The 11,247-nt window shown below is 45.3% G+C and overlaps 1 protein-coding gene across 2 annotated transcripts in view; it reads right to left on the reverse strand.

Moving 5' to 3' along the window:
- OCLN (occludin) overlaps positions 1 to 7,351 on the reverse strand; it is a 62,400-nt gene extending 55,049 nt beyond the window's left edge. Inside the window, exon 1 of one of the 2 annotated variants that reach the window (XM_034959994.4) lies at positions 6,044 to 7,351. The gene's annotated coding sequence lies outside the window, so the exon portion shown is untranslated. Of the gene's footprint in view, positions 1 to 5,802; positions 5,976 to 6,043 lie in introns of those variants that run through there. The other variant, XM_008957324.5, reaches the window with a different exon arrangement.
- Between the last annotated feature and the right edge of the window lie 3,896 nt (positions 7,352 to 11,247).

Genomic DNA, 11,247 nt, shown 5'->3' on the forward strand with positions numbered 1-11,247 from the left:
TCTGGGTGCGGTGGCTCGCACCTGTAATTCCAGCTCTTTGGGAGCCCAAGACGGGCGGATCACTTGAGGTCAGGAGTTCGAGACCAGCCTGGCCAACATGGTGAAACCCTGTCTCTACTAAAAATACAAAAATTAACTGGGATTGTGCCGGGTGCCTGTAATCCCAGCTACTCAGGAGGCTGAGGCAGGAGAATCACTTGAGCCCAGGAGGCAGAGTTTGCAGTGGGCCAAAATTGCATCACTGCACTCCAGCCTAGATGATGGACTGAGATTCTGTCTCAAAAAAACAATTAAAAAAAAAAGTATACAAGAGCATTTAGGCCATATGCAAATACAAAGCTATTTTATAACAAGGACTTCAGCATCCTCAGATTTTAGTATCATGGGGGTCCTGGAAGCAACCTCTCACGTATACTGAAGGGTGACTACATTGGTGGCATAAATGAGTCATTTTTAAAATGTAAACTGATTTTTTTTTTTTTTTTGAGACAAGAGTCTTGCTCTGTCATCCAGCCTGGAATGCAATGGCGTGATCTCGGCTCAATGCAACCTCCACCTCCCAGGTTCAAGCAATTCTCCCACCTCAGCCTCCTGAGTAGCTGAGATTACTGGCACATGCCACCAGGCCAGGCTAATTTTTGCATTTTTAGTAGAAACGGGGTTTCACCATGTTAACCAAGCTAGTGTCAAACTCCTGACCTCAGGTGATCCACCCACCTCAGCCTCCCAAAGTGCTGGGATTACAGGCATGAGCCACCACGCCCAGCCATAAACTGAATTTTTAAAAAGTCAATTCTATAGTACAGTATAGAGGAGAACTAACTTAATAATCGTTCATTTTTAAAGGTGCATTTCTTTGGTAAGAATTTCAACAAAAGCTAACAACCTATCCCAAACTTTATTCACAGAAATAGTGCTCATATCTAGGAATAATATGCTATTAAAAAGAACAAACAAAACCTGATTTGTACATCACATTCTAAACTATGTGCCTCTGCAGGAGGGTGACTAAGATCATTAAAGATCTAGAAAAGCTGGCCAGGCACCGTGGCTCACGCCTGTAATCCCAGCACTTTGGGAGGCCGAGGCGGGTGGATCACAAGGAGATTGAGACCATCTTGGCCAACATGGTGAAACCTCGTCTCTACTAAAAATACAAAAATTAGTTGGGCATGGTGGTGTGTGCTTGTAATCCCAGCTACTTGGGAGGCTGAGGCAGGAGAATTGCTTGAACCCAGGAGGCAGAGGTTGCAGTGAGCCAAGATTGTGCCACCGCACTCCAGCCTGGCGACACAGTGAGACTCTGGCTCAAAAAAAAAAAAATCTAGAAAAACCATGTCTTAAGACAAATGATTGGAAAAACAGGAAATGTTTGGCCTGGAGAACTGAACATCAGAAGAATCACTTTAGCAGCCCTGAAATATCTGAAGAGCTGTCTTTGTTATCCTAGAAATGGTTAAAAAAAAAAAAAATTCCAAAAACCACAGGCTGATTTCATCTCAATGTTAGGAAGCCTCTCCCTCACCCTGACCCCACACCCTCTCCAAAAATAACTAACAACAATTTGAGCTCGTGCAATTTATGCAAAGCTTAAGTTATTTGATATTTTCTTGGAGACCAGACTGGAGGACTTCTAAGGTCTCTTTCAAAGTGAATCTGTGACTGTGCTTTAAGGCCAGCAGCCAAAGGTGAAAGAGGACCAATGCCCAGCACAGCAACTTTAACAATCTGTACATGTGTTGAGTGAAGGAAAAAATAAAATGAGAATGAAGAGGCCACTTATCACCTACAGGAACTTACGTCAAGAGAGTGACAAGGACAGAAGTCAGACAGCTAAATTAGAGTCGGGGGCAAAAGGGAAGCAGCAGATAGATCCTTGTCAAATATGTTAATCTGAAAACTAGCATCTTGGGCTAATGATAAAATATAAAGTGTTCTCCCCTTGACAATATTTACTGACCAAAAGCTGTCTTAATGGAAAACTAAGCTAAGATGAAAAAAACAGGCTGAGGCTGGGCAAGGTGGCTCACACTTGTAATCCCAGTACTTTGGGAAGCCAAGGCAGAGGGACTGTTTGAGCCCAGAACTTCAAGATCAGGCTGGGCAACAGAGTAAGACTCCGTCTCTATCTTAAAAAAAAAAAAAAAAGTATAAAAAAAGAAAAAAAGAAAAAATAGTCTGAAAATGCTTTGGCCTCAAATTATTCTTTAAAGAAAACTGTCAGTAAGTGAAAAATAAACTTTATTGTATTTAAGAGAAGTCTGTTCCTTTTAGAGCACATGCAGTAACTGTCAATTTGCCTTTAAAAAGTTTAAGTTGTGGCCGGGCGCGGTGGCTCACGCCTGTAATCCCAGCACTTTGGGAGGCCGAGACGGGCGGATCACGAGGTCAGGAGATCGAGACCATCCTCGCTAACGCAGTGAAACCCCGCCTCTACTAAAAATACAAAAAATTAGCTGGGCATGGTGGCAGGCGCCTGTAGTCCCAACTACTCGGGAGGCCGAGGCAGGAGAATGGTGTGAACCCGGGAGGCGGAGCTTGCAGTAAGCCAAGATCGTGCCACTGCACTCCAGCCTGGGAGACAGCGAGACTCTGTCTCAAAAAAAAAAAAAAGTTGAAGTTGTGCCTTATATTAAATGATTTAGATTATAGGCACATCATTAGTAAAATTTGAAGTTAGGCAGATTTTGTAATAGACTCTGTGTCAGAAATTGTATTTTTAATAAATCTTCCAGGTGATTTTTAAACACATCACATATTTTGAGAATTGCTGTCTACAATAAAGGTGTCAATCCAAAAAGGACATTGATCTTGCAATTTCCTGTCTAGAAAGCCCAGATCTTTTACACAACAGACACCTGCTGTTCGGGTCTCAGCTCAGACGTCACCTTCTGGGAGATGCCCTCCCTGTCCCTCACTCCAACACACAAAACTTGTTTTTTTTTTCAGAGCAAACTCCCCTCCGCCCTCATACCTAAAATATAGGTATCATCTCCACCGCATCTGGAATGCCCATATCCCAGGCATCAAATGTCTATTTTGACCATCATTTATATCCTTGGTCGCTGGAACTAGCCCTGGCACAAAGTGATTGTCAATGAGTACTCAATTAATAAAACCAACAGTCAATTATTAGAGTTGGGATTTCAATCCAGCAGTGAATGCCTTGAAGTTCTTCACACAACACCCAATAAACGTATTTTTTCCAACTTCAGTTTGTCAAATGTAATTAAGTGCGTAGAGTCTAAGAGAAAGGGAGAAAAAGAGGACAGAACAGTCTGAGAATCACCTGTGAGCCTGTCAGAAAGGCAGAATCCCAGGCCCCACTCCTGACCTCCCAATCAGAATCTGTGTTTTGATAGGATCCCTAAGTGATTCATACCACAGCCAAGACTGGAATCACTGGGTTACGGAACAGCGGCAAGCCTAGGGGTTAAAACAAAAAGCCTAACAGAAATCTGCATGGTCTGTTTACTCTCTTATTTCCATAAATAGTAATTTGATGAAAAAGATCCATTAATATTCCAATCAAATAAGCCTTAAAATGCAACTGAAGAAAATTTCTTCTGGGAGGTTCCTAGGAAAATGAAAGATATTACATCAGATCATTTATGTGGTTAAAAGTAATATACTATTTTGAAAAGGTAGTAATTCCAACACTACCTTTAAAAGAAAACAAGAATTTTACCTTGACATCAAGCAAAATGCGGGAAATCTTATATCAGGCTACAGATACTAGTCAATGGTAGAAAAGTCCAGAAAAATCCCCCAAATCTGGTTCTGGAATATCAAGGACCGCTGCTTCTGATATTCCTTCCCAGATTAGCTGAAGCAGTTTGCAAGCAAGCCCACCTCCAACGTTTCCCCCACGGCATTTGCCCACTTTTAAAATGGAGTTCTACTAAGGCCTGCCTTTTAGAGTTGTTGGGATAATTAAATGAGAAAATACAGAATGCTTTTACCACAGTGCCTCACGTGCAGGAGGCACTGCTGCCCACTATTTCCCGAAATGGCCTGGAAACTGCCAAAAGGTGGAGAATCATGTCTTACCCATCTCCCTATCCTCTGCTCCGTCACCTAACAAAGGAGGCCCCTAATAACTAAATAAATTGCAAAACGACCAAAAAAAAAAGTGTTGCTTTGTTTGAGGAAATATCTCTGCCTCCCACACACACTTAAGATGTCTATTTTAAAGCACCACTAAGAAAATATTCATAAAGGCTGGGTGTGGTGGCTTACGCCTGTAATCCCAGCACTTTGGGAGGCCAAGGCGGGCGGATTACCTGAGGTCAGGAGTTCGAGACCAGCCTGACCAAATGGCAAAACCCTGTCTCTACTAAAAATACAAAAATTAGCTGTGCATACTAGTGGGTGCCTGTAATCCCAGCTATTCGGGAGGCTGAGCAGGAGAATCGCTTGAACCCGGGAGGCAGAGAGGTTGCAGTGAGCCCAGATGATGCCACTGCACTGGGGGACAGAGCCAGACTCCGTCTCGGAAACACACACACACACACACAAAGCACCTCATATGTACAGTGCAAAAGAACTACTGTTACTATTGTTACACTTGGGAACGCCTAGTTTTCTATCACACCAAGAATCACCAAAAAACACCATCAGTGCCTTCATGGGAAACGTTTCTCTTTTCCAGGTATCCCAATAATACACCTGTTGCCTAAGGGCCACACACTGACTGGCCTGGAAAGCCGCCGCCTCCTCCTCGCGCAGGGTAATTCCCCAAGCGGGCAGTGTGGCCAGCGAGCCCCGGGTCCGGCCTAAGGATGCCGCGGCTTTTCCCTCGGGCCCGGTGGCTTCCCGAGGAGCGCGAGGGGCTCGGCGCCGCTCCCAACCCCTAGGCGCAGAGGCCATCTTGGCCCTCGACCCCTGCTCCCCGCACGCTTCCTCCGACGCAGGCAACATGGCTGGCGCGCGGGGCCGGCCCAGTCCCGGAGGTCCCCAAACTCCGTGGCCCGGCTGGGTGCGGGTCCCGGCTTCCGTGCGCACCGAGGCGCTCCCAGGCAGCGCGCGCCCACGTTCGCCGGGCAGGCACCGCCCGGAGGCAGTTCCGCCCCCCTGGGGGCAGCCCTTTTGGTCACGGGTGAGAATCCGAAGCGTGAGCAGCTTCCCTCGAAGTCCAGCCTCACTCGAAATTAACTCCCCGCCCCCCAGCTTAAATCGACGCGGGTTCACACAACTCGCAACAAGTGGATTCGAAGTAGCCAGTGTGGCCCACACCGTGACTCCTGGAATATTTCACAGATTGAATCCAGCCCCCGTCTCCCCGGGATATCCAAAGGGTTGGGGTGGGAGCGGAAGGAATGAAATTCCCCCGGGATCTAAGCCGCCCGGGCCGGCGAACAGCCGCCTCGCTGCAGCCTCAGGCTTAGGACCCCCAAGGAGCTGGGCGCAGAATCCCTCTCCATGAAGGCCGCCCCCCCAAACTGCAGCCCCAGAGCGGATGCAGGATCGTCGCTGTTCAGGAATGTCGTGCCCCATAAAAGTGAAAAGTTGCCCGCGCCGCTGAGGCACTGCTAGCTTTCAGCGTTTCCGCGGAATAAAGCTTGATCGGCGGCTCCAAGCCACCCCTCGCCCCAGGAGGCAGCCTCCCAAGTTGGCCGGTGCTGCTCTCTCCGCAGACCCGCGCCTCTCTGATTCCCACGAGTCCCAGCTCGGGGACGAAACTGCCACCGAAACCAGCGCGGAGCGTCCTCCCCCCGGCACCTCCCCTAACATAGTCGCCGCGGTCCCCCCACGGGGACCCTCGGGCTCCCGTGCGCCCCTGACGCCGCGCCCAACACTCACCCACTCGCCGCAACTGGGCCCGACCCGCCGGGGGCCAACGGAGCCAGGGAGCGCGCTCACCTGGCGGGCGCACCTGACGCCGCACCGACCGCCAGCGCTCAGCCGGGGACTGGGCTGGGGACGTCTCCTCCCCCTTCTCCCTCTCCTTTCCCTCCTCCCTACAACCGGCCCTGCCCCCGGGCATGCGCACCAACGTGGAAGGGGGTGCGGGAAGCCTGCGGGCCAGCGCCGCGAGTCCCACCTGCTGCGTCCCAGACCGGCTCCTCGGCGCTCTGGACCTGGCTCTCGGTTCCTGCCGCCTCCGCCAGAGGAAGCAGGGAGAGAGAGGTGGACGCGGGAGTGTAGGTGTGGTGTGTCGGCCTCCTCCCTCGGTGACCAATTCACCTGAAACTCGGATGGGAGGGGGCGGGAGGACGCGGTCCTGCTTCCCACACCCTGCCAGCGCGCTGTTAAAGGAACCGCGCGATGTTGCGGCCCGAGAGGCGGGGCGCATAGGAGAGGCGCGGGCTCCTAGGGGGCAGCACGGATGGGGGTCCCTGACCACCCCGGGGTGCGTTCGGTGCTCCGCCTGCTTCGGATGGAACCTTGGGGTGTCTGACGGAGAGAGGCCGAACGAGGTCCAGAGGGGACTGTTTCCTCCGGAAAGAGGGTCCAGGCACTCAGTACTTTGATAGGAAAGGCACGTCCTCACAGGATAGTTTTCTGCTTCCAGAATTTGATTAAACTGTTGCTGGAAAAAGGCATCTAGATGTATTGCTCCAACGAAAGACTCCTGGGAAAATTTCAAAAGTCGTGTGTAAACATTGGCGCTGTTTCTGAATCTCTAGATTCAGAATAAGAGACAATTACTTAGAGGGGTTAAAATGAGGGTGAACTACTGTAGGTGTTAGTTGCCATCCAGCAGGCTAAAGTGCATAATACAGTTTACACATCACCACCCCAGGGTCCTCTCCTGCCCACCCGGTCCGCTCTTGGGGACCAGGAAATTTAAACTATTATGGCTCTTTGGCCTGAGAAAAAGCACCTTATATGTTGTTTACCAACCTGTAGTGCTTTAAGAACAACACTACTTAAAAAGCAAAATAAACTTGGTTTACTTTTTTTTTTTTTTTTAAGAAAACGAAAAAGCACCTTAGTTCTGGGTGCTGTATTCTATTTCTTGATCTGGATTCTGTTTCCAAGGGAAATTTCATAGTCTGCACTTAACACTGTGTATATTTTTATGTATGTTGGTTGTTTTTCAACATATTTTTTAATTGTACTCCAGGATGTGGCAATTATAGTTCTTGGCATTTAACTATCTGCATTGAAAGCGAACTTTTAGGTTTCTTACATCCTGCTTGTCTTTGTGTTCCAATCTGGAATGTCAGCATTGCTAATAAATTTCTATCCAATCCCACCCACTTCTCTACCTTTAATTAAATGGTTAGAGATGTGACTCTCCCATACATTAGATCTTAAGGCACAATTCATACTTGAGGAAGTAAAAGCACTATATAAATATGAGGTATTTCAGATTATGGCAGCTTTAATGGGTAATTAATTTAATTGGTATTTTTTTCGTGGAAGTCATTGCTACAAATGCTTTAATATGACTATGTAGTTTTTGAATGATGCAGTTTAAATTGGTATTGTTAACACTGGGGAAGTCAGGTTAATCCTCTTAATGTTCCCTGTCAGATTACTGAAATCTCCAAACATTCCATTTGGTTTATAATTAAACAAGGGAACATTTCCTAATACTCTCAGATTTGTAAACACATGTCTATTATTTTATAATGTATTTTGACATGTTCTGAAGAGGAGATCTTAGGAGTTTTTTTCCACTTTATAAAAGAGAGTTCACATACCATAAAATTCACCCTTTTAAAGGGCACGTACAATTCAATGGGTTTTAGTATACTCACCAGATTGTACAACCATCACCACCATCTAATTCCATTTTAATCGCCCCCAAAAGAAACCCCATGCCCATTAATAGTCACTCCCCATTTCCCCTCTCCCCTCATCCCTCGGCAACCGCTAATGTACTTTCTGTCTCTATTAATTTGCCTATTCTGGACATTTTATATGAATGGATAATACAATATGTGCCCTTTGTGTCTGTCTTCTTTCACTTAGCATAATATTTTAAAGGTTCATCCATGTTGTAGTATGTATTGGTACTTCATTCCTTTTTATAACTGAATAATATTCCATTGTATCGATGTATCACATTTCGTTTAATCATTCATCTGTTGATGAACATTTGGGTTGTTTCTCCTTTGGGGATGTTATGAATAATGTTACTATGAACATTTGTGTACAAGTTTTTGTGTGGACATATGTTTTCGGTTCTCTTGGTAAATTAGGTTTTTAAATTAAACTTTTTATCATTTTAAGATAACTTATGCATATCATGTTATTTTTCTTATTCCCACCCTAAACCTAAACTCAAAGACATGTTGTGTTGGGTAGAAGGCTTTCATATTTTATTTGCTTTCCCAATTCATTCCTTCAACTATTTTCTGAGTGCCTAATCTGTACACACACGAGTGAACAAAACTCAAAAATCTCTGTGAAACTTACTTTCCAGTTAGTTCTGAGTTCATCCATATGGAATAATAGGATTCATTAATTGTATGAATTCTATTTTATTCGCTTGAGATTAATTTTCTAAACAACAACATCAAAAGAACGGTTAACTATTGTCCAATATTGTGTATATTTCGTAGTTGAAAGTGTCTAGAAAGAAAATCCAGCCTTAAAACTTAAACACATCATTCTTCAATACCAAAACAAAATTTGTTGGATGTTAAATGATGCCATGCTCGATTTAATCATGTTACATAATCATAAATTATAGCAAAATTTAATTACTATATTTTTACCAAATATTCCTTCTTGGCAACTCACAGTAGTATTGAGTAGTATCCACTATTGAATATTATTTGATGAAAATCCCCGTGACTCAGAGCAATGTAAATATTATTTTCAGAACCCCATGATTAGAAACTTGTTGACTTTACCTGCAGTCAAATGGATAAGATGAAAAGACAATTTGTTTCTCCTTTTCTATGTGTAAAAGAGAAACTTAAGAGCTCAGATTATGGTGTCAGAAATCTCAGTTCAAATTCCAGTGTTGCTACTTGGTAGCTGGGTAGGACTAAAGGAAATTAAACTATGTAAGGTTCATTTTTTTCCACCGTAAATTTGAGATGATAATAAACAATACTATCTTTATAAGTCTGTTGGTGGGAATGTGGAACACTCACCAAGACAGACTATATGCTGAGCCACGAAACAAGTCTCAATAAATTGAACAAGCCATTGCTGTATCCTATATGCCTGAAATGCCTGAAATAGTTCCTGTCACATAGGAATTACATAACTATGTGTTGGATGAATGAATGAATGACTATAGCCCTGCTTCCCAAATCCAACATGCCTGTGGAGTCTTGTCCTCCTCTCAGATGGCCTCCTGCTATTGTGAAACCCGCACATTCCTTAGTAGCATTTCAAGGCTTACATCTCTAGTACTAGGGTTTAGAGGAGAAAAGACGGGAGATTAACATAGTTCCACTGTTTCCACTCTGCCTTGCCTGCTTAGTAAATGAATTCAAAGACTGGTATGTGTCCAAGGCAACTCAGTTTGGAGTTGCTGAGGGCCTGGCCTGAAAGGCCTCTAGTTTCTCTGCCCAATCATGAGGAGGGGGAGGCTCCTGGTCCACACAGGACAGTTTCCTTGGACAGGTGTATGGAAGAATTTATGGGGAAGCCACTAGGAAGACAATTTCTAAAAGGATGATTACACTAGATGAGTAAACCTTTATCTTTTCTATTCCTATGTGTTAAGCAAGATCCTCCTGGGAGGAATCCATATTTAAACAAAGAGACTCAGCACCTGAACAGGAACTTCAACAGGTGGAAGAATAATAGCACCATTTACTCAGGGAAAAACATGTTCTAAGTACTATGCTAAGTGTTTTTTTGGTTTTCTGTTTGTTTGTTTTGAAACAGAGTCTCCTCCGTAGCCCAGGCTGGAGTGCAATGGTGTGATCGGCTCTCTGCAACCTCCGCCTCCTGGGTTCAAATGATTCTCCTATGTCAGCCTCCTGAATAGTTGGGACTACAGGCACCTGCCACCACGCCTGGCTAATTTTTGTATTTTCAGTAGAGATGGGGTTTCACCTTGTTGGTCAGGCTGGTCTCGAACTCCTGACCTCAGGTGATACTAACGCCTTGGCCTCTCAAAGCGCTAGGATTACAGAGGTGAGCCACCGTGCCCGGCAGTTTTATGTTTTTTTTTTTTTTTCTGGTTTTTGTGTTTTTTGTGTTTTTTTTTTTTTTTTTGAGACGGAGTCTCGCTCCGTTGCCCAAGCTGGAGTGCAATGGCGCAATCTCAGCTCACTGCAACCTCTGCCTCCCGGGTTCAAGCGATTCTCCTGCCTCAGCCTCCTGAGTAGCTAGGATTACAGGTGCCCGCCACCACGCCCAGTTAATTTTTGCATTTTTAGTAGACATGGGGTTTCACTGTGTTGGTCAGGCTGGTCTCGAACTCCTGACCTCAAGCAATTCACCCGCCTCAGCCTCCAAAATGCTGGGATTACAGGCGTGAGCCACCGTGCCCGGCTGGGTTGTTTGTTTGTTTGTTTGTTTTTGAGATGGAGTTTCACTCTTGTTGCCCAGGCTGGAGTGCAATGGCGCGATCTTGGCTCACTGCAACCCCCACCTCCCAGGTTCGAGCGATTCTCCTGCCTCAGCTTCCCGAGTAAGTGGGATTACAAGCATGAGCCACCATGCCCAGCTAATTTTGTATTTTCAGTAGAGACGGGCTTTCTCCATGTTGGTCAGGCTGGTCTCAAACTCCTGACCTCAGGTGATCTGCCTGCCTCAGACTCCCAAAGTGTTGGGATTACAGGCGTGAGCCACCACGCCCGGCCCCGGCCAGGTTTTTATTTTTATTTTTTTGGTCTTTACAAGAACTTTATGATGTACTATTATTTTCCCCATTTTACACATAGGAAAACTAAAGCTCAGAAAGTATTGATCATTTACTCAAGTTGTCTACTAAGTTGTAGAGTCAGGATTCAAATACGGGTCATCTGATTCCTGAACCAATGTTCTGAACAGTTTTACTATATTTTAGGACTACTTTTTGTCTATAGGCAATATAGGCAATATTCTGTTTCTTCCCGAGTCCAAGTTACACGGCTGTTAGCCTTACAACAATTTATCAAGCTGTACATATGTTTTATATACATTTTTGTAGGAATTTTGTATTTCATAATTTTAAAAAATTATTTTGAGTCACCTCTGTCACCCAGGCTGGAGTGTAGTAGCATGATCATGGCTCACTGCAGCCTCTATCCCCTGGGCTCAAGCGATCTTCCCACCTCAGCCTCCTGGGTAGCTGAGACTACAGGCACGCACCCACAACTGGCTGATTTTTGTTTTGTTTTGTTT

The sequence above is a fragment of the Pan paniscus genome, chromosome 4, assembly GCF_029289425.2.
Source record: "Pan paniscus chromosome 4, NHGRI_mPanPan1-v2.0_pri, whole genome shotgun sequence".
NCBI classification, from domain to species: Eukaryota; Metazoa; Chordata; class Mammalia; order Primates; family Hominidae; genus Pan; species Pan paniscus.